This window comes from Podarcis tiliguerta (genome assembly GCF_965153285.1).
Source record: "Podarcis tiliguerta genome assembly, chromosome: 4".
NCBI lineage: Eukaryota > Metazoa > Chordata > Lepidosauria > Squamata > Lacertidae > Podarcis > Podarcis tiliguerta.
Genome location: NC_139537.1, coordinates 96,944,508 through 96,971,043, shown reverse-complemented (window position 1 = coordinate 96,971,043; position 26,536 = coordinate 96,944,508). Strand labels below are relative to the sequence as shown.

The following is a 26,536-nucleotide window of genomic DNA, read 5'->3' as shown; positions in this document are numbered from 1 at the left end:
TTGTTCATGCGTTTCAACAGAACCCTCCAGAATTTTCTCTTCTTCCAACACACCCTCAATGTAAATTAAAAAAAGTTCTCAAGAGGCCCTTTGTCTCACAACCAACCTTAGCAAAGGAGAAAAGAGGTGCTACTGAATTGTCCTGTACAAAGAAAAGCTGTGGTTCTGTCATCTACCTTGTACTCAAAAAATAAAATAAAAAGATATGAGAGAGAGAGAGAGAGAGAGAGAGAGAGAGAGAGCTGCAATCTAACTAGGGGAGTATTCATGAGGTTTGCAGATTTGGAAGAGCATCTCATTAAGAATTTGTGGTTCTAATTGGCTCAGGTAATTGCGGGCGGCGCTGTGGATAAAAGCCTCAGTGCCTAGGGCTTGCCGATCGAAAGGTTGGCGGTTCGAATCCCCGTGGCGGGGTGCGCTCCCGTTGTTCGGTCCCAGCGCCTGCCAACCTAGCAGTTCGAAAGCACTCTCGGGTGCAAGTAGATAAATAGGGAAGTATTTAGTATTTAGCGGGAAGGTAAACGGCGTTTCCTGTGTGGCTCTGGCTCGCCAGAGCAGCTTCGTCACGCTGGCCACGTGACCTGGAAGTGTCTCCGGACAGCGCTGGCCCCCGGCCCCTTGAGTGAGATGGGCGCACAACCCTAGAGTCTGTCAAGACTGGCCGATATGGGCAGGGGTACCTTTACCTTTACTAAGGTGACTGGAGGCTTGCTTGGCCTCCTAGGGAGAGAAAAAAACATGACAATGGACCTTTAAAGGCTGTCCTGATGGTTTAATTATTTGTTTTGACATCCAAGGTGCATTCAAAAACAGAAGCATTCACTTCTGGGTTTTTGGCGCTCGGCTTCCCAATCATTCGGCAGCTGAGACGTTTGAAAACTGAGGTTTGAATGTACAAACTTCTCCTGTCTATGTAAGAAGATATTCTTTCTCCCAGTTTTTAGAGCACTTTTGCCTGCAAAACAGGAACAGCCTCATGCAACAGCACATTATATTCATGATCTATCCTACGCATTTTTGCCATTTGAGTGATTTCTTTCATTTCTTTCCTGTTCTCCTTAGTTGATATTTAAAAAGAAAGAAACAACATTTTGAAAACTTCTTTGCAGGTTAGATGCTGATTGTCAATGGCAGCTGATTAAGTCTCTAAAACTCATTGCAGTACAACTGAAATGTGCCCACAAATTCCCACCCCCATACACTTCATATCACATTTGCTTCACAGAATAACAAAACCTTATTTTCTTCTTATGTTTCAAGCCTCTTTGATCCATTGTCAAACTGTGTTGATTCTAATTCTTCATGTAACTGGATTGGCAATCACACTTTCTCATTATGGTTGTATCGATTATCCTTTTCTCATATTTGTATCATCACTTGTTACAATGAATATATTTAAAGAAGCCTATTATTGAAAATTTATCCAGGCAGTTATGACAACCAATATTCTTCTCTGTCTTATTTCATGCAGAAGGAAGATTCACATTCACTTCTTCACCATAGCTCGTTTTTGTTCATTTTCATAGAATTTGTGGCTTATTGTTGCTGTTATGTAATTAGGAAAAGAACGCTAATTTAAGTTAATTGAGCTCTGGAAATGCTCCAGGATCCTAGAGGAAACTGAAGTTTTGATAGGTGATATTGAACATTTTACTATCTTGATTCTTGTTCACGTACCCCTAAAGCAAACAAACCTGAAATGCCACACTGAAAGCAGATCATTTGACCCGAGTCAAATGACATTTCATACACCCCAATCCACATACCAAAGCCAAATGGACTAGCAACTGAATCTTAATTCAGCACTGGTGAAAATGTCCCCCATCCTGTTTAAGGGGTAAAAGACTTAGGGGATGCAGAGTAGGCCATATGGCACAGATGCAAATAATTTTGTTCTTCAAAAAAGCAGTGTTGGCCCAAACCAGTTTAACTCCTGAGGTGAAGGGGAAGTTGGTACACCATCCATAGTCCTTGTACAGAAGCTAAGTGGGCTGACAGCTGAATCTGACTTCAGCACTAGCGATGTGACTGTATCCTTCATCACACTAGAGGCAGCAAGTTAGTTTAGGGGCCCCAGGAGACTGTGTGACATACACAACTCTGCCCTCCAACAGATAGTAAAGCCAGAGGAGCTCAAGAGGACCAGCTAGGGGACTGTCTCTGCTGCCTGTCAGTATCTGCATCCTCTGGTGATTCCCCCTTCCTGTCTAATTGTAGGGTTGGCCCTACCAACATCTAACCACTGCTTTGCACCCCTATCACCCACTTCACTCTGCCTAATGAATCATAGAATCATAGAATCATAGAATCATAGAGTTGGAAGAGACCACAAGGGTCATCGAGTCCAACCCCCTGCCAAGCAGGAAACACCATCAGAGCACTCCTGACATATGGTTGTCAAGCCTCTGCTTAAAGACCTCCAAAGAAGGAGACTCCACCACACTCCTTGGCAGCAAATTCCACTGTCGAACAGCTCTTACTGTCAGGAAGTTCTTCCTAATGTTTAGGTGGAATCTTCTTTCTTGTAGTTTGTATCCATTGCTCCGTGTCCGCTTCTCTGGAGCAGCAGAAAACAACCTTTCTCCCTCCTCTATGTGACATCCTTTTATATATTTGAACATGGCTATCATATCACCCCTTAACCTCCTCTTCTCCAGGCTAAACATGCCCAGCTCCCTTAGCCGATCCTCATAAGGCATTGTTTCCAGGCCTTTGACCATTTTGGTTGCCCTCCTCTGTACACGTTCTAGTTTGTCAGTGTCCTTCTTGAACTGTGGTGCCCAGAACTGGACACAGTACTCCAGGTGAGGTCTGACCAGAGCAGAATACAGTGGCACTATAACTTCCCTTGATCTAGATGCTATACTCCTATTGATGCAGCCCAGAATTGCATTGGCTTTTTTAGCTGCCGCGTCACACTGTTGGCTCATGTTAAGTTTGTGGTCAACCAAGACTCCTAGATCCTTTTCACATGTACTGCTCTCAAGCCAGGTGTCACCCATCTTGTATTTGTGCCTCTCATTTTTTTTGCCCAAGTGCAATACTTTACATTTCTCCCTGTTAAAATTCATCTTGTTTGTTTTGGCCCAGTTCTCTAATCTGTCAAGGTCATTTTGAAGTGTGATCCTGTCTTCTGGGGTGTTAGCCACCCCTCCCAGTTTGGTGTCATCTGCAAATTTGATCAGGATGCCCTTGAGTGCATCATCCAAGTCGTTGATAAAGATGTTGAATAAGACCGGGCCCAAGACAGAACCCTGTGGCACCCCACTAGTCACTCTTCTCCAGGATGAAGAGGAACCATTGATGAGCACCCTTTGGGTCCGGTCAGTCAGCCAGTTACAAATCCACTGAGTGGTAGCATAGTCAAGACCGCATTTTACCAGCTTCTTTACAAGAATATCATGGGGCACCTTGTCAAATGCCTTGCTGAAATCAAGGTAGACTACATCCACTGCGTTCCCTTCATCTTAATGGTAAGATCATGCCTCATACAATCAGCCTAGCCCATTCGTTTAGAGCAGTGGTGGCCAAACATGGCCCTGTTAGCTAGGGATGATGGGAGTTATGGTCCAAAGACAGCTGGAGGGCCAAGTTTGGCCACCACTGATTTAGAGCCAAGATGGGGAACCTCCAACCTGTAGGCCAAACCTGACCTTCCAGGAGTTCAAATTTGGCCTGTGAGGCCATTTCCCTCAAACTATGCTCATCTGCCCTACACCTGATGTCAGAATTCAGTGTGTTTGCTGTACCTGTGGGGAACTGGCTCATCCAGTCAGTCTCTGGCTCTGCTGCCCATCAGCTAAGCAGTAAACCAAAAGCCTCAGGCATAGAGCTCTTTACAATCTCTGCATGGTGCTTTGAAGTCCTTACTTCAGGATGTCAAAGCACCCAATCACCGGCCATCCTTGTGATGTCCAATGATTGACAGGTGGGCAGCCTCACCCACTAGTCAAATTCAGCCTTTGAGACTAGGATCTGATAAAGAACAGAAGAGCTTCTCCACCCTTGGGTTGGAGGCTTTCACATCCTTCATATGTACCATGTTTATCATCATGAGAGGAAAGTAATCTGAAAATTACCCAGAAGAAGAAGAAGAAGGTTTGGGGAGGGGGAGGGAAGAAATATATTTAGGTTCAAATTGTAAATAATGGAATGACTTTGAAGAGTTTCCTTTTAGCCCCAGCTGAGTTTTAGACACTATAAATTCAAATAATCTGATCTAAATAACTGCATTTCACTGTTTCATACATTTCCACTCACCCGAGAACTAGAAAATATGGATGTGAAATGTCATAAACATATTCCTTGAAATACCAATAGATTAAGAAAAAAGTTTGTGGGAATTCAGAAGTGACCTTGATGATTAGCTGAAGGCTTAACAATATGGTCATCCCAAAAGAGGTAAACTGAAATAATCTCACTGGTTGAAAATATGTTCTTTTCCTTTTTTTTATTTAATGTTATGAACCACACTGTAACGGTGTATTATTTTTCTCATTTTCCAAGCATGCGTTCAGATCATTTAATATAATTGTATGTTTTATGTGCACTGAGGTGTTATAAAGCACTAAAAGATGAAGAAAACGGATGGTCTTATTATAGCACAGATCTACAGCACAGCCCAACAATTATAGGGAAGCTTCTTGTTAGCTCTCTCTTTCCAGCGGTATACATATAAGCAACAATGACAAACAGCAGTGCTTACCTTATTAATACTTCACTACTAATACATCAGCTTTAACTAAGTCTCAGGTGACCTAAAACACTCTCAACTGAGGCAGGGCCTTTGCCTTAACTTGCATGCTTCAACAGTTTTATTATGTTAGCTTTCTTTCGACACACATAATGCACAAATAAACTGATCCGTTGGGTATCTAAGCCCTCGTTGATATTCCACAGATTAACTGAAGTTTTATTCAGAGTGAAATAAAAAAGAAGACGCTAACAATGGCAGGAATGTACACAAGCTTGTAAATTGCAGCAGTGCTAATCAAATGTGGGTTTAGCAGTTGATCATTTCCTCAAGACTTAAATGTTTTAAATGAATGTTTGGTGAAGAACAGCCCTTCTTCCACCCCACCATATCCCGTTTATCTGAGAGCAAACTATATTTTAGCCCTATGGAAGATGCTGAGAAATACACAGCCATTTCTAATAACTTGACGTTCATAATAATACGATTGCAAACTAAATGGCCTGGGGTGGTGGTTGGGCCATCAGATCTAGCAGCTGATGGTCAGATCTGCCTCCAAAGTAGCTCCATCTGCCCCTTGTTGATCTGAGAATGTTTTGGGTTCACCCCCTGCCTACTCAAAACCAAAACTGACTATACAATCTGGTATCAAGGTCAAATGCACCCCAAGAAAGCTAGTGGAAGTTAGTAAATATGACACAATTTGCAGGTAAGAAACAAATGCATTTTCGAGAGTTTCCTTTTCCCAATAAAACTATATAGTCACAAAAGACCCTCCCATTAGTGCATGTATAACAGTACATACAGCGGTACCTCAGGTTACAGACGCTTCAAGTTACAGACTCTGCTAACCCAGAAATAGTACCTCGGGTTAAGAACTTTGCTTCAGGATGAGAACAGAAACCGTGCGGCGGTAGCACAGCAGCAGCAGGAGGCCCCATTAGCTAATGTGGTCCTTCAGGTTAAGAACAGTGTCAGGTTAAGAACGGACCTCTGGAACGAATTAAGTTCTTAACCCAAGGTACCACTGTATAATGTAACAATAGTGCAATAATAATTAATCATAAAATACCAGTCACAACAACCAATTTGATAGACCTTCCAACTATAGCATAGCTGCTCTGACTCTACTGCTATAGCTGTACAGCAACTACATTCCACAACTTCATGGGGTGGAGAGACAAAACTGTTGTATATTGCAATATTCTGCCATTGTGCTGATCAAAGAGATGATTCCTTCCCTTTCCATGGTATCAGCAGTGGCAGGTCCTACCAATTTTGAGACTGGTTCTTCTGGTGTCTTTGGCAACCTGGTCTAGATCCATCCTACATCAGTTTGATCAACTAGGGCTACAAGAAAGAGACTTTTTAAGGATGTTCAGACTATATTGGATTCTTCATCTTCCAAAATAAAAAGAAAAATAGAGAGAGAATGTCTACCATAGAGGTGCTGAGAGAAGTGAATGATTTGTATTGTATGAAAATAGGCGTGTGTGTGTTTGTGTGTTTGTGTGTGTGTGTTTAACCCAATTGAAACCAATCAAAACAGCATTTGGTGGGGTCACCTGAACCCCTAGAGCCTTATAAGCACACCCCCCCCCCATCCCCATTCATTCCAGAAGGAGAAGAATTAACTCTAAAAGCCGTAAGGGTAAAAACTTGAATTTTTATCTACATTAAGGAAGGATGGGTCCCTGAAACAGCACATAGCAATTACCGGTAGCCCTTTATCTAAGTTAAGGGCCATCTGAATCACTGGTTTATGGCAGACTGACACTAAAGCAGTATGGATTCCCCACACCCCAGTTTTGTCGAGGTGTGTTTGACCCCATCTCTCACTACTTGTTAAAATGTTCCTCACACTCTTGCTAATTAAAAAGAAGTCACGAGCTGTTTTTATCAATTGTAGTCTGGAAAGACCAAATCAAAGCTACTCTCTGCCTCATAAGAGGACCTCTGAAAGAAAACACATTTGTACCTCAGCACATTTGACTGATGCCGGTGGGGCTGCGGTCTAAACCACTGAGCCTCTTGGGCTTGCCGATCAGAAGGTCGGCGGTTCGAATCCCTGCGACGGGGTGAGCGCCCGTTGCTCGGTCCCAGCTCCTGCCAACCTAGCAGTTCGAAAGCATGCCAAAATTGCAAGTAGATAAATAGGTACCATTCCGGTGGGAAGGTAAACGGTGTTTCCGTGCGCTGCTCTGGTTTCAGCAGAAGCGGCTTAGTCATTCTGGCCACATGATGTGGAAAAACTGTCTGCGGACAAATGTTGGCTCCCTCGGCCAGTAAATTGAGATGAGACCGCAACCTCAGAGTCATCTGCGACTGGACTTAACTATGAGGGGTCCTTTACCTTTACCTTTCTACCTTTGACTGAAGCCCTCACACCACACACATTCATGAGATGCACTCTTTTAAATGCCTTATGGTTAAAGTTTTGCCAAACATAGTTTGACTACCTAGGAGGAGGTTAAAATGCTCTAACTCCTGATTGGTATTTTCATAAAGCATGGTGGTTTAGGAAATACCCAGGTATGACATCCCTGAGGTGGATGTAGTTTCCATGTCACCTTGCCAGCATCACCACCTTCTTAGATTTTCATGTTGGGCATGCTTTGTTCTTGCAGCCTCCTTGCCCAGTTAAGAATCGGTCATAAGAGAGAAGATGAAAGAAAAAGACAGCAAAGTCACAGGCCACCTTGGAGTAACCCTCTGCTTCCCATGCACCTGGAAGTTCTTATTCCCTTCTACTTTGTTAATATCTGATTGCCTGAAGAAGAAAATCAAAGTGGTGTTTCCCCCCTACCAATCCACATCCATACTACCCAGCTAGTAAAAATGTAATAATAAAGATCAAAATTATAATTTTGCTGCTGGGTTTTAGAGTTCTTGGTGGAGGTGTCTGTTGAAGAACTTGGAGGTTTTGAAGGAGCAGCTGTGGGAAAAGGGGAAATTATCTTCCTAGACCTTTTCTTGCTTTAGGTGCCTTGTCAGGCCTGTGGCCACAATGAAATAGCTCAGTTAATGCAAGATGTTAATAGCCAAGGAAGGAGGTGAGCTTTCGTCACCTGGACAGAAGGTACCAGTGTTGTCTGGCTTTAGGATAATAAATACAGACCTTGTGTTTTTATGTTGCGCACCATCTGCTATATTTTCTGTGAAGAAGAAGAAGAAGAGTTTGGATTTGATATCCCGCCTTTCACTCCCTTTAAGGAGTCTCAAAGCGGCTAACATTCTCCTTTCCCTTCCTCCCCCACAACAAACACTCTGTGAGGTGAGTGGGGCTGAGAGACTTCAGAGACGTGTGACTGGCCCAAGGTCACCCAGCAGCTGCATGTGGAGGAGCGGAGATGCGAACCCGGTTCCCCAGATTATGAGACTACCGCTCTTAACCACTACACCACACTGGTGTGGAAGTGCAGTTTCAAAAAGACCAAAATAATAAATAAATAATAAATAAATAAATTTCTAAGGCCCTCGTCCACAGAAAAGATTTGAAGCTTATGATGCTTGTAAAGAAGATGTGTGGCTGTATTTTCCCCTATTTGCATGGATTTCTTTAATACCCTCCAAGTGCCATGTGTTAATTGAGTTAAAAATTGCCACCTCTCCCTTAATTTTAACTTTCAGTGTTTTCTCGTTTTAGAATGTATGATTAAAATATAAGTGGCAAACACTGAGTAAAAAAATTGTGGGTTTTAAATAATAATAATAATAATGTCGCTTTAACAAACTCAGTAGTTCTTGCAGTCTTTCACTAAGGTTACACAAAGACTCTAGTGCTAAACACAGAGAAGCTACACAAAGACGCTGGTAAATACCTTACTTGGAAGAAAATTCCATCAGTTTCCCTCCCTCGCAGCGATTATTTCCTCATTGACAGTGATTTCATAACTCCATAAAGCTATTAATTCAGATTCTGAAGATACTATAATGTTGTATGGTATGCATTGGGTCTAATCAATTTCTTTCAGACAAAATGGATGTATAGGGTATGTAACTTTTTAAGAATAATAAAAATAAATGGGTCACATCCTTTATTTAGCCCTATAATCAAACACACAGATCCAGCAAAATCAAATTCTTCCCCGCCAGCTGCATTTTTATTTCTCAGGTCTGTATTCACATTGAATGAGGAGGGATTGTTAATCCTCCTTGAAAAGGATGGAATTGCTAATGCAGTTAAGTACTACTTGACATGTTAAGTACTTTCTTTCTGAATGCAGAAATTAAGCAGCGTATGATAAAGGGGGTTCTCTTTTTTCCAGTATGGTGCAAAATCTTTGGAAGAGTTCTCCTTATTTGTAGCCCAGAAATAAAATCTAAATGTTTTTTCATGTTTCCCCCAGAAGTCTGCTGCTTTCTTTGTCTTTTGTTTTATGGCATCATTTTCTGATTGCCAGTTTATCACCACAGTGTTCACCGTGTACCAGTTCAAACCCTCATTTTATTACTAAGAAAGAAAGAGGCAAATTATTCTGCTACTTAAATGTTTTGAATTCTTATGTAAAAATCACCAGCCTGTGAACTATAATTCATTCTTAAGTGAAAGAGAAAGTTACCAATGTTTTCCTCAAACCATGCAAAGCCCAGTGTGAATATGGTGTTTTGGAAGAAAGGCAGGAGACCGGGAGACATTCATTGATTAACTAGGACCCATTTACTAATTACAACGTTCTCTGGAGGGAACTGGCTCAAAATTTATAGCTGTACAAGCAACACAAGACTGAGCCTGCAAGGAGAAATTTCTGATAGCTGTTGCGCAATGGACTGACAACCTCATTGCACTGTCTGCATTTGAATGTGTTGCATATCAGAGTCAGTCACTTCTGGATAAATGTCTGTATATACTAAGCTGTATGCCTAGAAATGGCAACACTTGAACTGTTGTAAATATCAAGATTTTTGCTTTTGAAGCATCTCTGGAAATTGATGTATTTATATGGTTCCTCTTCTTCATCCCACCCCCTTCCCTTCCCTTGTTCTTGTTGTCTGTTGCACAAAAGGAAGAAACTGAGTAAAAACAAAAACATAGGGTCCCTAATTGATCAAATTACATAGGCCTATATAACTCACCATCCTGATTTGTACATTGGCCAATTAGATGCCTGCCTGAGAAATTAGTGGCTACTACCATATCACGGGTGGTGCTGTGGTCTAAACCACTGAGCCTCTTGGGCTTGCCAATCAAAAGATCCGCGGTTCGAATTCCCTTGATGGAGTGAGCTCCCATTGCTTTGTCCCAGCTCCTGCCAACCTAGCAGTTCGAAAGCATACCAGTGCAAGTAGATAAATAGGTACCGCTCCAGCAGGAAGGTAAACTGCGTTTCCGTGTGCTGCTCTGGAGTCAGTGTTCGGTTGCGCCAGAAGCGGCTTATTCGTGCTGGCCACATGGCCCGGAAAAACTGTCTACAGAGCGGACAAATGCCAGCTCCCTTGGCCAGTACAGTGAGATGAGCTCCGCAACCCCAGAGTCATTCATGACTGGACTTAACTGTTAGGGGTCCCTTTATCTTTACCATATCTTGGGGTAGTAAGTTCTGAAAATTGATGATGCACTGCTTAGAGAAGTGTTTTCTTTTATCCATACTGAATCTTCTGCCATTTAGATCCATTAGAAGGTCATGTGCACACAATTTGGTGCACACACCGCGTGCCTCTCATCTTCCATTCTACATCACTGTTGTGTCCGTCCCCCCCCCCCCCCCGTGCTGCCCTCTCAGCTTGGCATCCAGTGCGGGCAAACTGGTCATGCTAGCCTAAATCTGCCTCTGTTTAGAGATTTGTGGGCAGGGCTGGGGAAACCAACTTAAGTCCATTCCAAGTCAGGTTCAAGTACTCAATCACAGTTCTGTTCTATTCTGTCCTGGTTTTTTGTGGACTTTCTGAAAGGACACACACGCAACAAAAACATTGTTATTAGTACACATTTTGTACATGTCCCTCCCATAAAACACACATTTTTCAATGTCATTTTTCTGTAAAATGCCTACATTTCACATGTAAAATACATATTTTTCTTTTGTGGACCCAAAGTGCACAAATTCAGAGAAGTGTGTGATCTGACTGATAGCTGCATTCTGATTCACCAGCATAAATTTTGAATTGGCTTGGTGTGCTACACAAAGGGGAACAAATAGAACCCCCTTCCAACCCTACTTGTAGGGAACGGAGGAGGGAGGGAATAATAATAATTGGTCCTTTCAACAACTCACCTTGAATTCTTGTAATTCTCTAAAAAGTATAATTTTGGGAGCAAAGCATGGGTGGCTTGCACATCTCTGCCACGAACATATCAACTAGACCCACAGATCATTCGCGCCCTATGTTTGTGGGCCAAAATGGGACACTAATAGCATGATCTTACGCGGCAGTAAGTCCCATTTAGTTCAATGGATTTACTCACAAGGAAGTGTCCAAAGGATTTCAGCCTTAGACAGCTCAGTACTTTGTTGCACATTTTCTGCCAAAGCCACAGCAGAATATAAGCATCTAAGTGTTATCTGCATCATCCTTAATTTGAACTCATGTTACTCACCACTTAAAATATGAATGCTTAGGCTGATGAAAATTCTTAAAGTAATCCTGCTTCACTGCACTTAAGAAGTTTTGCTGTTCAAAATAGTAATTCAAATGAAAATTGCTGGAAAGGAAAAATTAATGTTAATGTACTGAAGATCACCGAGTACTTTGTGTTGACGTGGCATGGAAAATATTTGGCTTCAGAAAAGCTTTGCACTGGTGTGCATTTTTTCTGTACTCTGAAAAGCTGCTAGTCAAACAATAATGTTGATAACACAAAGTCGGTTGTCACAGGCTGGTTTACCACACCTCTCAATTACTTGGATGTAAATCTCACGGCTCTGTAAATAAAAGGTTTCAACGACAAAAGTGACATTCACTTTAATAGAAACTTTCTGCAGACAGGCTTGAAGTGGCAGTTTTATCTGCATCATAGTATTTAAAATATTGCACATGTATGATGCACACATAATACACATTGATGATGATGTACATATGCAATGTTGTATTGACTCAAAATCAGCAGCTGAAGTACTCCATGGAGACAGACTTTCTGATAACCACGCCACTCAGAGGTGGGACTTATATTCCAAAGGTTCTTTTAGATATAAAAATGAAGTTGAATAAAAAACCAAGAGATAATGCCCAGATCTGATCACCAACTATCTAAGTGAGGCAATGGTACTTTAAAAGAAACCTAATTCTACAAACATGGGTTGGCAACTGGGATTTTTAACAACTTAACCTTTGTACTGCAGCTAAAGGCAGATGTGAAGCTCCTAAATAATGCCAGTCATAAGATGAATAATTTAATACAATTTAGCATAATGTTAAAAAACAGCAATTAAAAGCCATGGGCAAAGTTCCTGGCCTTCCTGAAGCTTTAAAAATGATGTACACTTTGTAGCAAGAAATGTAAAAGCATAATCACATAAAGGCTTGCCTTTTACAAATTTCTTAACCTATTTCTGTGTTCGTTCTCAGTGGAACTACTGTGAAGAAATAGGCAACTTCTGCTTTGATCCAGTTCAGGTGATCCGTGTGTGGGGAGATCTTCTGCTGAAACATTGCATGCACAGAATGGTGTGACATGTGTCATTCTTATACCCTCCAACATGTTGCTGTGGAAAACCAGGATGGTCATGAAAATATATATAAAGAGGTAGATTCATGTGAAGTTTTTCCTGATCTGTAACTGGCAGGTATACCCTGTACAGTGGTGCCTTGCAAGACGAAATTAATTCCTTCTGCGAGTTTTTTCGTTCTGCGAGTTTTTTTGTCTTGCGAAGCACCACTGTGTATTGACGGTTTCCCGTAGGAATGCATTGCCGGTTTTAAAAAAAAGGCACAAGACATTTCGTCTTGCGAAGCAAGCCCACAGGGAAATCCGCCTTGCGAAGCAACTCAGAAAACAAAAAACTCTTTCGTCTTGTGAGTTTTTCGTCTTCCGAGGCATTCGTCTTGCGAGGTACCACTGTATATACATGGGCAGGTGTTTGTGTGCTCTTGTTTTCAGAAATGCCCGCCAAGACATGACTCCTCATGGAGAAGGATTCAGCATAGCTTTCCTCCTATCATGTGATACAACAGGCTTTTATGGGAAGATTAAGTTTTAACTCCCAACATTTACTGCTCCCCCATATATAAACGTGATATTAAAATAATTTAGTCCAGAAAAGGCTTTACCACTTAATTCTGCTGTTTGAACAAACTGATCCCAAGACCAGCTGCAGACTACGATCAAGAATAATGTTTCATTTCGCATTCTTTGCCACTGCTGAATATTTTATTTATCCCACTGTGATACACATTATTATGCAAGTTGCAAAGGACAGCTTTCATTATATTCATATGATGCCTTTAGTGGTAAAATAATGTTTCTCCTAACCTGAGATCACTGACATCTATCTAGCTATCTAGCTATCTCTATCATCTATCTATCTATCATCTATATCTGTAAACAAGTTTCTCCCGCAACAAAAACTGGAAGTTTAAGAGTTACTGTTATATAACTTTCTCCTGCAAGGTTCTTCCAGGACAGCAAAGCCCTTCCAGAACATCACGATTCATTCCTTTATTTTTCACCATTAGCTGAAATAAAACTGAATGCCCCTACCCCGCTAAATAAATTAGAGTCTTATGAAATATAAAAAGCACTAGGAGCCAGAGACCTGAACTAAATGTATCAACCAGAATTAGAAAATGACCCCTGAATCCTGACTATGACATCGTTCCTACCGCCTCCCAACCCCACAAAGAAGCAAACCAACCTATCAGCAGCCTTTACTCCCCAGTGATCAAAGCACATGGAACAGTGTCCGAGAGGTTGTAACATTAGGTTTTCTGATAACAAACTGATGCGCTCATCAGCAAAGGGTTGCACAGCTGCTTGGCTATTGCTAGTGTTTAATAGTGGACTGGGATGCTATGAATACTTTTTTCTGTTCCCAAAGCAGAAACTACACATTCACTGTCGTGGATAAAGAATTCATAGAAGCAGCAAGTTTGCAAATTGCTTCATTGTATTCACAAGCAAAAAACAGCTCATGGGCAATAGCCTAATATGGCAACTTTCATTCTTTCATTTCATTGACCTTTCTTCCAAAGAGGTCAAGGTGCATACATAGTTTTTGCTCCATGCCTACAACCCTCTAATCCTCACAAGAAATAACCCTGTGTGGCTGAGAAAGAGAATACAGCCAGGCCAAGGTCCCTCAGGGAGCATCATACTTTGACACGTTTGCCGACAGAGCCTAGGGCTTGCCGATCAGAAGGTCGGCGGTTCGAATCCCCGCGACAGGGTGAGCTCCTATTGCTCGGTCCCTGCTACTGCCAACCTAGCAGTTCAAAAGCATGCCAAAATTGCAAGTAGATCAATAGGTACCGCTCCGGCGGGAAGGTAAACGGTGTTTCTGTGAGCTGCTCTGGTTCACCAGAAGCGACTTAGTCATGCTGGCCACATGACCTGGAAGTTGTACGCCGGCTCCCTTGGCCAGTAAAGTGAGATGAGTGCTGCAACCTCAGAGTCGTCTGCGACTGGACCTAATGGTCAGGGGTCCCTTTACCCTTATCTTTTACTTTTAACTATGGATCTCTACGACGACTCTTATAATGAAAAGGGGGGGGGTGTCCTAGAAAAAGAGGACATATGGCAACTCTCCCCAGGTCTAGTCCAGCACTCTAACCATTAAATTGGGAATCCAATGTGAGAGGTGGAAAGCAGGAACTGTATACAAGGACTAAGCAATGGCAGCAGCTCTCCAGTTTTCAGAAGGGACATTCCAATCCCCTGGGGAGTGAACCTTGGACCTTCAGCATGCAAAACAGGTGCTCTCCCGCTGAGCCATGGCCCTTCCCCTAAAATGGCAGGAGCTAACAGATAATGCACACAGAGTTCATGCACATGCTCTAAAATCATCTGTGTAGAGCTGCCCAGTGGACAGACGCACACACATATGGAGGATAGAAGCCAGTCATCACTGCTCATACATTGACAGTGATTCTTGAGAGTATGATAGCACAGCTTGTGTGAATGACTGCTGTGAAGCAGCATCTGCCAATGTGGTTATAACAGCTCATATATTACTTCCCCCACACTTCTGTGCCTAACAGGCCACTGTAAACGGAGGGGTGTTTTTTTATATATATAGACGGCATGAACTGGCCCATGAGCAACAGCAATTTCCTTGATTGTCGCAGCAATTTTTTCCTGCTGCTTCAATCACAGAAATATTGTTGATTAATATGTCCATTGGAGCATTCTGTTTCAACATCTAGCTACTTCTATAAAATATTATAGATATATATGTTCCATTTGGTGATTGGTCAGTGGACCAGCCAACCCTAAAGAGTTAAAACATGCAATATAGGGGCGGCGCAACAGAATTTGGAGGTGAAGAGTTCTTGGGGAAGTCACATCTTTTAGGGAGTGGGAATTGTGCTTTCCTTGTTCTTGTGCTGTGATCCTTAAATATGGAGATAAGGATGGGTGAAGCTGTCATCTTACTTTTGGTCCTCCACTATATTCACAACACATTGCACTTAAAAAAAAAAAATCCACATGAAAAGCCAACAACTTTATAAAGTGAATTTTTCCTAATACACACTTCTGAATGTGGAAACTTAATTTAATTTCTCCACCAACCCTGTATGGAGATGTTGACATTTCATTCCCTATAGATATGGTACCCAACATTTGATTGTGTGATGTATTTTGTAATCTTATTTATAACATCCCCTTCCAAGCCAACTTCAGCCCCCCATCACAATTGTATAATTTGCTTAGAGGCCTCATTCCATGCCCTGTAAGTGCAAGATGCCTTTGCCCAGCAGTGCTGTGGCCCACAGGTTGCAGTAAAATACTGGGCAAAGTTTTGCCCAGTGTCTTGTCTGTGTGATGGGCTCATGGGAAAACGCTGTCTCATAAGCCCTTGCAAAGGAGGGGGGGGGGAAACTTCCCCTGCAGCTTAGGACCACTTGAACTGTAAAGCTTTCCACCCACCCTCGGGTTAGAGCCTTCACTGAGCAATTCTGGGTTACTGGTTAACAGGGCTGTTAAGAATTGGTTTTCCCCTCTCAACCTGATAGACACTTGGTTGGGTTACCCCCCACCTTTTCCACAGTGAAATTATGGCCTTGCTTTGTTAGGTGAAGAACATTGTATGAGGGCGTCATGGCATTGGGAAGGATCAACATAGTATAGGGGGCCCCTCGTAAGAGGTCAGAGGGCCATATTGACCATGACATCTCCAAGCTTGGGTTGGGGTATCTGTCTGCTTGGAATCTGCACCCTGGTCACCCAGTGACAACTTGCTTGCTTGGCTTGCACCACAGCAAGGTTCAGCACTGGCCAACTCCCATGAAACAGGTTTGGGGCAGTTCAAACCCAATGGATCCACTTGGGACTTCTGAAATGATGAACTGAACCTGGCCCTAATGCCATGCCAACCCTTACCCTGCCTGCTGCTGTCAATAAAGACTTGGCTTGATTTTATCCCACCACCATTGTACAATCTGGTTATTTTACTGCTCTCACGTGCCTATCTGGGCAACTGCTTCTTATAAGTGATCTGCAACTTTCTTCAGATATGTGAGCATTGGGGGCCGCTATGGGTGCATTGGATGATGGCCGACAATACCATCTCTCCGTCTCACACGAGGCAATTAAGAGGCTAATATGGGAGTATGTAGCCTCCCTTGTTTCCCCAGGGAATGGGGGAAACACTGCCTTCGCCTGCGGTTGCCATAAATCACCCCCGAGTTCGAAAGAAGAAGGGGGTGAGGGCACTAGGCACACAGCACTCGTGTGGGATGGCTCTCCTGACGCCGTCTCTGACCGCGCGACCTGGTTCGGGAGCTCAAAATAACAATTAGAGAGAGCAGCAAATGCATGTTTCAAGTGAAGAACGGGAGTTTAGACTGCTAATTGAAGTGACCTCTGTGAAGGTGAGCGACGGGCTGGATTCAACAGGAAAATATATCAAGAAGAAGATACATCAAAGGGTCAGTATGTCAGAACGGGACGGAAAGAAGGGGGGAAACTTTTCTTTTTTCTCTCTATGTGATTACCTAACAACCCCTCCCCAAGAAGAATCGTTGCACAATTGACTATAAGCGGGATGATTAAGAAACTGTGTGGAAATGAATTACTAACCAAAGGCATGGTTTATGGAGATCTGGAAAAGAATGAAAGGCTTTTGGGATGACGCGGTTATAAAAAGATAGCCGTCATGTTGGCAGGGTTTGTTGCAGGATTGACGATCAAGGGGGGGAGGAGGCCTCGGCTTTGTTATTATATCGGACTCTTGGCAGAACCCCCTGAGAAGATCGAGAAGGGAGTGGCAGGCCTGCAAAGATTAATGAGCAGACGTTAAGATTGTTTTTATGGAAGTGATGAAATGCGTCTGCTGTCTCAATATGACTCTTGGATGAATGGAAAAATCCACACAGGATTATAATAATGCTTGTTTTCAACTCGCTTGTGGAGACTATCAGAGGTCTCAAAGTAAAGAAAGGAAAAATATACGAAAACAACAAGAAGAGATGAGGAAAACAACAAAGAAGGAATGGATAGAATTGTGAACATTATTTGGACAGAATTGTGAACATCAAAGCAGCAGCAATAAGATGACCGGATCCCTTTCGGAGTGCGAAACATGGGTACCCCCAACAAAAATTTAAAATTTGGCTCTGTAATTTGGAATTAATGTGATTTGACTGGTTTGTTAATAAAAATTATTTTTTTTAAAAAAAAGATATGTGAGTATTCAGAAAGGTTGCAACTGTATATAATGAACTGTGTCAAAAGAAATTCATTTTGTGACTAGGTCCCCCCCGCCCACGAAGGACAAATATATACTCAAATAGGTTGGTGAACATAGCTTACGCTTTTCACAATGCCTTGATTTTTTAGCTGCAGGATTTTAGTGCAGAATCCATGTGCTTAGAGCGTGAAGTGGGCAGAAGTGGCTTAAGTGGACCAACGGCTTTTTTTATTTCTCATCCATCATGTTTTCTTCCCGTGCCATATCCTCCTGTGTAGTGTCCAGGATATTCTTGAAGATGTGAGCTAACGAGCCTTCATTACTTTCCCTAAGGAGATTATAGTAAAAGCTAATAGATATAATTGTCAGGAAGCTTTCCCTGATATTAATACTACCTGTTACCTTTATGTAATTCATCCTATTACCCTTCATTATTAGCCCTCTTTCAGTCTTCTACATAAGCTCCAAGATTTCGTACGTTTTTATCATGCACATGTGTCACAGGTAGTTAAGTTGCCTCTACTGCAGTACTTTTTGAAAGCTTGCACACATCTTGGCATGGATCAGACCTTTGTGTTCGTATCAGATGAAGATTAAGTTGGTGCTGAAATGACTGGGGCAGATCCTGCTCACAGAAAACTCTCTCTCTCTCTCTCTCTCTCTCTGTGTGTGTGTGTGTGTGTAAGAGATTCACAGAGTTTGATCCACAGTACAGATGGCAATGGCCTCTTTGAGGATTTTTTTTTTTTTTTGCGCAATTCTTATTAAGACTCTTTGGACTTTCCTCAAAATCCCTATAGGTGGTTTCCCCAGAGAAGCCATTGCAAATTCTTCTTGACTTTCACCTTAGGTGAAAATTTGCAGCAGTGACAATATGTCCTTATTACATTTTAGCCATAGGCTACTGTAGCAAGAAATAACTGGTGCATCACCCCTAGGTAGCTTGAAGACAACCTATAAGCTAGGCAGTTCCTAGAGGCAACCAGAAGCTTTTATCAGGGGATAACTCTAGCCCACTTATAGCATAAAACGGGGACACAGATCTCTGTGACAATCTGCAGAAATGACATCATGTTTAACTGCTATTGATATCAGTGGATCAATTTATGTCAAACCCAGTATTACACATCCACCATTTGAGGGGACCAAAATGTCTTTGAGAACATCTGCATTGTTCATTGCCCCGTCCCCCCTGATCTGTTATCGCTTAAGCCGTTCTAAAAAGCTGCACTTTTTTAAAGCTGCACAAGCTACTTTGCTGCCTTAAATGGAGTCCAAATTGCCCTCTTCCTAGCTACAGCCAAAGCCTTGCTCTGTCACTCAGATATTGATTCCTTCAATATCTGCCTTCCCACGGTGCTTCCTTAAGTATATCCCCTTCACCTTCCTGTTTGTGGCAGGGCTCATGGTCCTGTGATCACGTGGGAGCTTCAACCAAAACAGAGGTAGGCAATCTAAGGCCCAGGAGCCGGATGCGGCCCAATCGCCTTCTCAATCCGGCCTGCGGACGGTCCGGGAATCAGCATGTTTTTACATGAGTAGAATGTGTCCTTTTATTTAAAATGCATCTCTGGGTTATTTGTGGGGCATAGGAATTGGTTCATTCCTCTCCCCCTCCAAATATAGTCTGGTCCACCACATAGTCTGAGGGACGGTGGACCAGCCCACGGCTGAAAAAGGTTGCTGACCCCTGAACTAAAATATGGCCGTGAGGAGTGCTCCTGTTTAGGGTTTCAGCCAGACACCCATGCATTCCATCGTCTGCATGCACTCAGTCCTCATCTGACTGATACAGGGTATAGTGGACGCTCAGGTTGCGAAAGTGATCCATGCGGAAGGCACATTCACAACCTGCAGCATTCGCAACCCGCAGTGCCACATCTGCGCATGCGCAGGTTGCAATTCAGTGCTTCTACACATGTGCAAAGCACGATTTAGTGCTTCTGCGCATGCACGACCACCAAAACCTGGAAGTAACCCGTTCTGGTACTTCTGGGTTTTGGCGCGTCCGTAACCCGAAAAAACGCAACATGAAGCATCTGTGACTGTACTCCCTTCTTGAAAGGGAGGGGTGATTGTCTGTATTTCTGCAAACTTTGACGTTCCCCTGATGCCTCCCTCTTCTGCATGGATGCAGCTGTTTTAGCTTCGCAAGAATCAGCACACAGGTAATTAGTTCTCTCTGGATGCCATTTCAGCCCCACATTTCCAGTGTCACAGAGGGCAAATGGGGTCTACTGCATTACCTTCACTTAGAATGAATGGAGGAAGAGAGAGAGAAATACCCCTGTTGCTAAGGCAACCAGACCAATGCCCCCTCCCTGTGGTTGTTCCATTTCCACCTTGGCTGTCACAGTTGTAGCACAGTGCAGCAAAGCAGGAAGTGATAGCCCAGTCGTCTTGGCAAAGCAGGGGCCTGGCTTCCTCATACCTGTTCAAATCAAAGGCTGTCCCCACAGAATGCTTGTTTGAATACTTCTATATCCTTAGGAGCTCTCCCTCCAAATTATCTGAAAGAGGTGCTTTTCTCAGGGGACGAAACCATTTATAAAATGCACAAACCTTTTCATTTCAGCCATAACTGCAACGAACTTTTGCCCCATTGATTTAAATGGAAATTAAGAAAGATTAAAATTCTCCAGATTGGAGCCAAAGGTATTATACTATAAGGTTAAAAACAAAACGTTTGTAAAAGTCTGATTTTCCAATTAAGATACCTCAAGAACGACCATATTTAAAATGGGTCAACATCGGAGCTGGGCAAACTATATTTCAGATATGAAATAAAAGAAATACTTTGACTGGGAAGCACTCAAGTACGAAATGCAAATGTATTTTACATAAATCCCTCGTGAATTTTCAGAGTAAAATATGTTAATTCAATAATGTCTTTCGGTAATACTGAAACAACTTGTAAATGTGTGATTTAAATCATGGTACTTAACAGTTACAGAATGGCATATTTATTTTTTTAAAAAATTAGTTGTGGGGAAAAGAAGCACCTTACAGAAACCACCCAGTGTCTGAATGTGACCATTTCAGAAAGAAAATGGTACCAAGCCATCGTTTTAGCTGATAAATCAGTGGGATATGAAAAGCTATTTTTTACGTGTGGAAGCAAGGAATTGGAATTGTGCCCTGACTGCTCATACGGGGCTGGATCTGAATACTGTTTCCACTATCTGGAATGGTGAGAAACACCATGGCTTCTGGTCCCATTAACCCCATCTTTTGAGCATACACCTAACTTCCTACAGCAATGTTTTCCCACTAACTTTTTCCTGTATTTAAAGCATTCCACTGGCATTAGCCCATTAAACCTTACAACTCTGTAAGGTCTGATAGTACTATTACCCTTATGCATCAGATGGGTGGATGAGAGAGAGCAGCAGGGCCGTTCAGGGCTGCAGTAAAATTCAAACCAAATGATTTCTTGGCTCACGTCCCATACTCTTAAAACCAGTAGCAGATTGTGGGGTGGGGTCAGGGTGACAGCTCTCACCTGACCTCTCGGATGCTGAGTCGCTGCTTCTTGATGAGGGGGGAAGCATGAGGCAGCAGGGAGTTTGTCAGGGAGGAAACACACCAGCAGAGCCAATCTGGTGCTCTTGCCACTGAGTGGGTACCACCCTGCCACCGTGCCCCTCCCCTTGCCTTCCCACTAGGCAGCAGGGTATCTCCAAGGAGGGGGGTAATTGGGATGGTGGCGTGCGCGGAAATGAGCTTACTGTTTCCTCCCCTGCCATAATCCCGGGGGGGGGGGAATCACTTTATCGGTGATTGACTCGAGAAGGCAAGTTCACGTAAGCTTCATAGGTATTATTTCTCTATTTCTTTATAGCTTGTATTTGGCCTGGATTTTCTATCCTCTACAAAACTTGCAGTTTATTTGGAGGAGACAGTTTTCCCATTCCTAGCTTATGCTACGTAAGATAAAATTAATCTTAGCTACTTGGAATGGACAATCCTTTAAGATAAATGCCAACAACTTGCTCTCTGGGAAAATAAGCTTTCTCTCTCTCTCTCTCTCTCTCTCTCTCTCTCTCTCTCTCTCCCACCCCTCCTCTCTGGTTGAAATTCAGTCTCTTAGGCTTGTTGACCATGAGAGGCTGATTTATATTGCTATGGTAGAATGATTTGTGCTGTGGTTTATTCCAGACAAAAGTAACAGCAACAAAAGGACAGCATGCTTGCAATATGCAGCAGATATATATCCTTGAAGCAGAGATGCCAGTAGTCAGTCTTGAAGAAATTCAGCGGTTCCAGCTAAAAACATCTGTAGCTCAACAAGAAATAACATCATGGCGGTTCACACGAGCCTCCCCCCTCTATGCACTGAAAGATGGTGGGCTGGTCTTTGCACGTGGTTGCTGCCTGCAGTTCTGAACAAACCAGAGCTTCCGTTAAAAACCCAACAGAAGAAAGCCAGGTAGAATTCAAGTCTTTGTGAAGCCGGTAAAGATTAGTTTAATAGCTAACAAATATATTTTGGCTGCTGAGACAGCAGATGGGGAAAATGGCTGGCCAGAGACGCATGCAAAATTGTTGGTGGAGTGGGGATCATCAAGTTATTTCTATAGAGCGGGACAGGTCTCTGGAGCCACCAGCCAGGAAACAGATCTGATGGTTGGGGTGTGTGAAGTGCAGGATTAGGAGAATTTTTTCTGGAACCACCAACGTGATAGATGCCCATAACCCAGGTTTGTGAGGTGGGGGGAGGGATAGGAAGCAGGCAGAGGTATAATTTCAAGGGACAAGCTTGGCATCCTGCAGTTCTACCTTCTGAAATTCTGCCCTTTAATCTTGACATTTGAGGATTTATCAGAGCAAGATTCAAAGAGCCCTCAAACTATACAGTCCTTGCTAATCCTGTAGTGCTCTGATACAACTCATCCCTACAAAAGGGAAGGGAATGTCTGTACAGCAGCCTATTCTATAGGAGAAATTATGTGTAATAAACATTGTAGAAGTTAAAAGGAAGTTGGCATAACTGGCATTTATGCTTTGGATAAACATATGAGAGAGATGAGTTGCCAATCTACCCTGGTGTACTTTGCATTACTGAATTTACATAGAAGTTGAGGAGGTCACACAAACACACACACACACACACACACACACACACACATTGAAGTGTGAGCAAGCAAAGAAAAATGTTTTAAATCTATGTGCATGCAAATAAGTCCCATCTGGTGATGGGCAAAAACTGAATATTGCTTGTTTTTTTGTTTGTTTCTTTGTTTTGAAAATATGTAATGAAACAAATGTTGTTTATTGTTGTTAACAAATTTTTAATAAAATTTTAATCATTGTCCTCATGCAACAAACTTAAGTAGGGATTATTACTGAAAAGATACTAACATATCTTTTCTACCCAGGTGCAGCAGACACCATAAACACACATCTGTGGTGACCAGTTTTAAATTTAGTCTCTATTTTGGGATATCGGTGATGATAGACTGTTCTATATCATTAGTAGATTCCTTAGCCTTTTGGTAAGGTTGCAAATCTCCTTTCCATCTGCTGGCCTAATCCTGAATTGTCGGACTCCCCAAGAACCTAGGCAGCCACCTGAAAGAGATGTCAAGCATAAATCCTCTTCTTTCTGGTGTACCTGTATATTCAAAATTCCCTTAATTAGAATGAATAATGGAAAAGCAAATTAGCAAAAGCTTTCATAAGTGGCTGGTTGGATTTTCATAAGCCCTGCCTCTTTCAGTCCTGGGAGGTATCTATTGCATCAGAGGCTATAGAGGTGAGCAGCCATTTATTCCATCTCATGGGCAGGAGGAGGAAATTTTTACTTTGGTACCACTTCCTATTCTCCCATTACAGTGGTACCTCGGGTTAAGTACTTAATTTGTTCCGGAGGTCCGTTCTTAACCTGAAACTGCTCTTAACCTGAAGCACCTCTTTAGCTAATGGGGCCTCCTGCTGCTGCCACGCCACCGGAGCACGATTTCTGTTCTCATCCTGAAGCAAAGTTCTTAACCTGAGGTACTATTTCTGGGTTAGCAGAGTCTGTAACCTGAAGCGTATGTAACCCGAGGTACCACTGTACCTCTCTGCTATTGCCTGCTGTAGCTGATGCAAGCCAAGGATGGCCTGTCAAACACATGGCTGAAGCTATTTTGCAATGGCCTCGGCAAAGGATTTCGGAAAGAGTGGAACTATTGTATGAATGCTTCAATTTGTTACAAGTGCAGAATGAGTATTTCATTTCTACTGTAACAGTAACAGATTGAACTGGTATTCAGTGTAAGGTGATCCTACAAGTGACAATGAGATTATATCTGCCATGCTGAAGGAAGAGGCGGTAGCTTTGTTAAATAAGAACTGTTTTGTAGCAAAACCATTCAGTTGATATTTCAGCAATATTGGCAAATGTTTGTGATTGTCTTCCTCTGAACAAGACGATAAAGTTGATCATTTTCAGATTAAGAGTGAAATATGCACAGAACACTCATATATTAAGCTTTCTCCTCCTCTGATTATTTTTTCCTCAGTTGAGAAATATTTTCTGTAGTCTGGAATGTTATAGGGTATCCACAGCTGTCTCTACTCATGGTCTACCAAGCTATATACTCCGCATAGGAATAGATAATTGAGATGTATCAGGTCTATATCAAGAAAAATGTTTCCAAGCAAAAATGTTTTAAGCAGGGGCCAAAAGGAATACAGTGGAATTCCCAAATGTAGGTGCTGCAACACTAAAAGATTGAATTCCTACAAGTGTGGAATGGGTATTTTTGTGGGACCTCTAACCATGCCAGTTTTGCAGACTGAAGCGACCAAGCAGACTTACATGGAGCAAAAGGTGTTCCTACAAGTAAAATGGTCTCAGGCTGTTTGGGACTTTACTAACATTAAGACCTTGAACTTGGTCCAGTAGCAAATGGGCAACCAATGCAGATCTTTGGGGAGAAGTTGAATATGCAGACAGGAATTCATTTTGTGCTACATTTCTAGACACAGGTTTGAAAGCTCCATGTCAAAATATTGGACCTCCGGCCTATAACTCTGAGAAGAAGTCCATGAGGTTTCTCCTGGCAGATCGGGAGAAAGATATCACTGCTTTAGTAGCTTCCTTCTTAGCCACAATTTTACCCAAAAGGGTTCCCAATGAAGCATCCTTTTCGGGGAACAGACAGGGCATAGCAGAATATCTAAGTGCACACAATCACAGTGTGGTCTTATGACTCTCAACAGCGTCACCCTTGTCATTTTAATTATCCCAGTGACCTGAAATGTTTTATACTGTAATGCCAATAAAGGTATTTGATTTAAAGCTCTATGTCTGAGCATTTCCCCCCACTTTTTTGGGTTCTTTTGCCAGGAAAATATGTATTTTACTGCTGAATTGAAGCAAATGACAGTCACATTTTCCGCAGATTGCTGTTTGCTCTGATTTAGCAGTAGAATGCAGTTTTTCATGGAGAAAGCACTGGGACAAAATAAAACCCGCTGGGAAAGCCCAGACCTGTGCCTAGAAAGTGTGGAACTCCAGAAAATCTTGAATTAAAAACAATAACAAAAGGAAGTCTAGATGAAGGCCACAGCCTCACTGCTGTCAGCGATTCTGCTGCAGCATTCTGCATTAAGTGCAGCTTGCAGATCAAGTGAAAGGGAAGCCCCAGATAGAATGCACTGCAGTATTGCAGTCTTGAATTCACTACTGTGCTCAAGCTCTCCTGCTGCAGGAAGGGTCATAACTACTATACCAGGTGTAGCTGGTAAAGGGTCTTCTGGCCACCTGGGGCTACCTGAATCTGGAAGCCCCGCCCCCCCCAAGCTGTGTACCTGCTCCCTCAGGGAGAGTGCATCTCCTTCCAAGGAAGCAGTTGGCTAACTTCTGTTTATCGCTATTGAGAAAGCTGAAAACGCACAACCCAACGTTAAGGCACGCAGAAAGAAAAAGTGCGCCGCAAACTTCACATGAACTTAAAGAACATTAATAGAACCCATCCATCATTTACTTTGCTAAACACATTTTAAAAGATCAGCAAGAAGAACAAACATGTCTGAACAGACCAAATACAAGATAAGAAAGAAGGAAATAGTACTGTTAGTCGAGTGTAACAGATTATACCTCTTCTCAAGGCAATCAGTTAGAGGTTTATCCCACAAGTCAAAATACAATAAACAAGATAATAAGTACTTTACATTTCTATAGTACATTTTATACAGGAAGCATAAAAACCTGTGTACAGTATTTACTATCATAAAGCTTTGCTTCCTCACCGACCACCCCCATAGAAAAACCCCACCATGTAATTTGTTGGGAGCATTTGCTTTGTGGGAGGAGGGGTGGTCCTCATATTTCTTTCTTTGGGGGGGGGGGCGTGTGTTTGTATTGTAATGCAAACATAAAAAATAGGGCAAAAAATAAAAAAAGACACATTTTACCTCACAGGGCATCTTTCCCCAACCTGGTGCCTTTCAGATGATTTTGGCTTCTAATTGCCACCAGCCCCAGCCAGCATGTCCAATGGTTAGAGAGGTTGTGAGCTGTGGTCAAAAACACCAGGAGGAAACCAAGTGGAGGACACTGCTATGGAGATTCTTGTGAAATTTTCTTCTTTTTAAAAACAAACAAGCAAGCAATGATGACCTGCAAACTTCTTGGATATATTCCACACTCTGTTTGACCATTTGTAGAATATATAACACAATGAAAAGGAATGGGGATGATGGAAGATTTGGCCTTTAAAAACCTCTAGAAAGTATGACTAAGTAGAGAATCAATAAATCTGTCAAATTTTTCGCAGTTTCATGCTTCGCATCTTAAATTAATTTACGTGTCAACTTATAAGGAAAGTGTGGAGGAAACTTCATTAGCATTAAACATTTTAATGTGTATTTTATGCCCCTAATATATGCTTTTTTGCAAAAATTCTTTTAGGCAGGAGAATTGTATTGCAAAATTTAGAGAAGTGCACATTTTGAAGGATTACTACATTTCCATTTGCATATTGCTTTGGGAAGTGCAAATTAGATAGGTTCCTATCAATTTCTTTAAATATTTAGAACCTCTCTATGCTAAGGAAGAAATGCCAAC

At 42.3% G+C, this 26,536-nt stretch overlaps 2 long non-coding RNA genes across 2 annotated transcripts in view; both read right to left on the bottom strand.

Annotated features, from left to right (window-relative positions):
- Positions 1-26,536, bottom strand: part of LOC310675388 — a 139,143-nt gene that overhangs the window by 7,482 nt on the left and 105,125 nt on the right. The window contains exons 7-9 of the long non-coding RNA XR_014510090.1: positions 17,601-17,806; positions 11,232-11,336; positions 10,503-10,578 (exon numbers count right to left, since the gene is read on the bottom strand). This is a non-coding gene — a long non-coding RNA (uncharacterized lncRNA). The remainder of the gene's footprint in view (positions 1-10,502; positions 10,579-11,231; positions 11,337-17,600; positions 17,807-26,536) is intronic.
- On the bottom strand, positions 5,931-7,832 carry LOC310675444. The gene is made up of 2 exons (XR_014510160.1): positions 7,153-7,832; positions 5,931-6,043 (listed from the first exon to the last, which is right to left on the bottom strand). It is a non-coding gene; the product is annotated as an uncharacterized lncRNA (long non-coding RNA).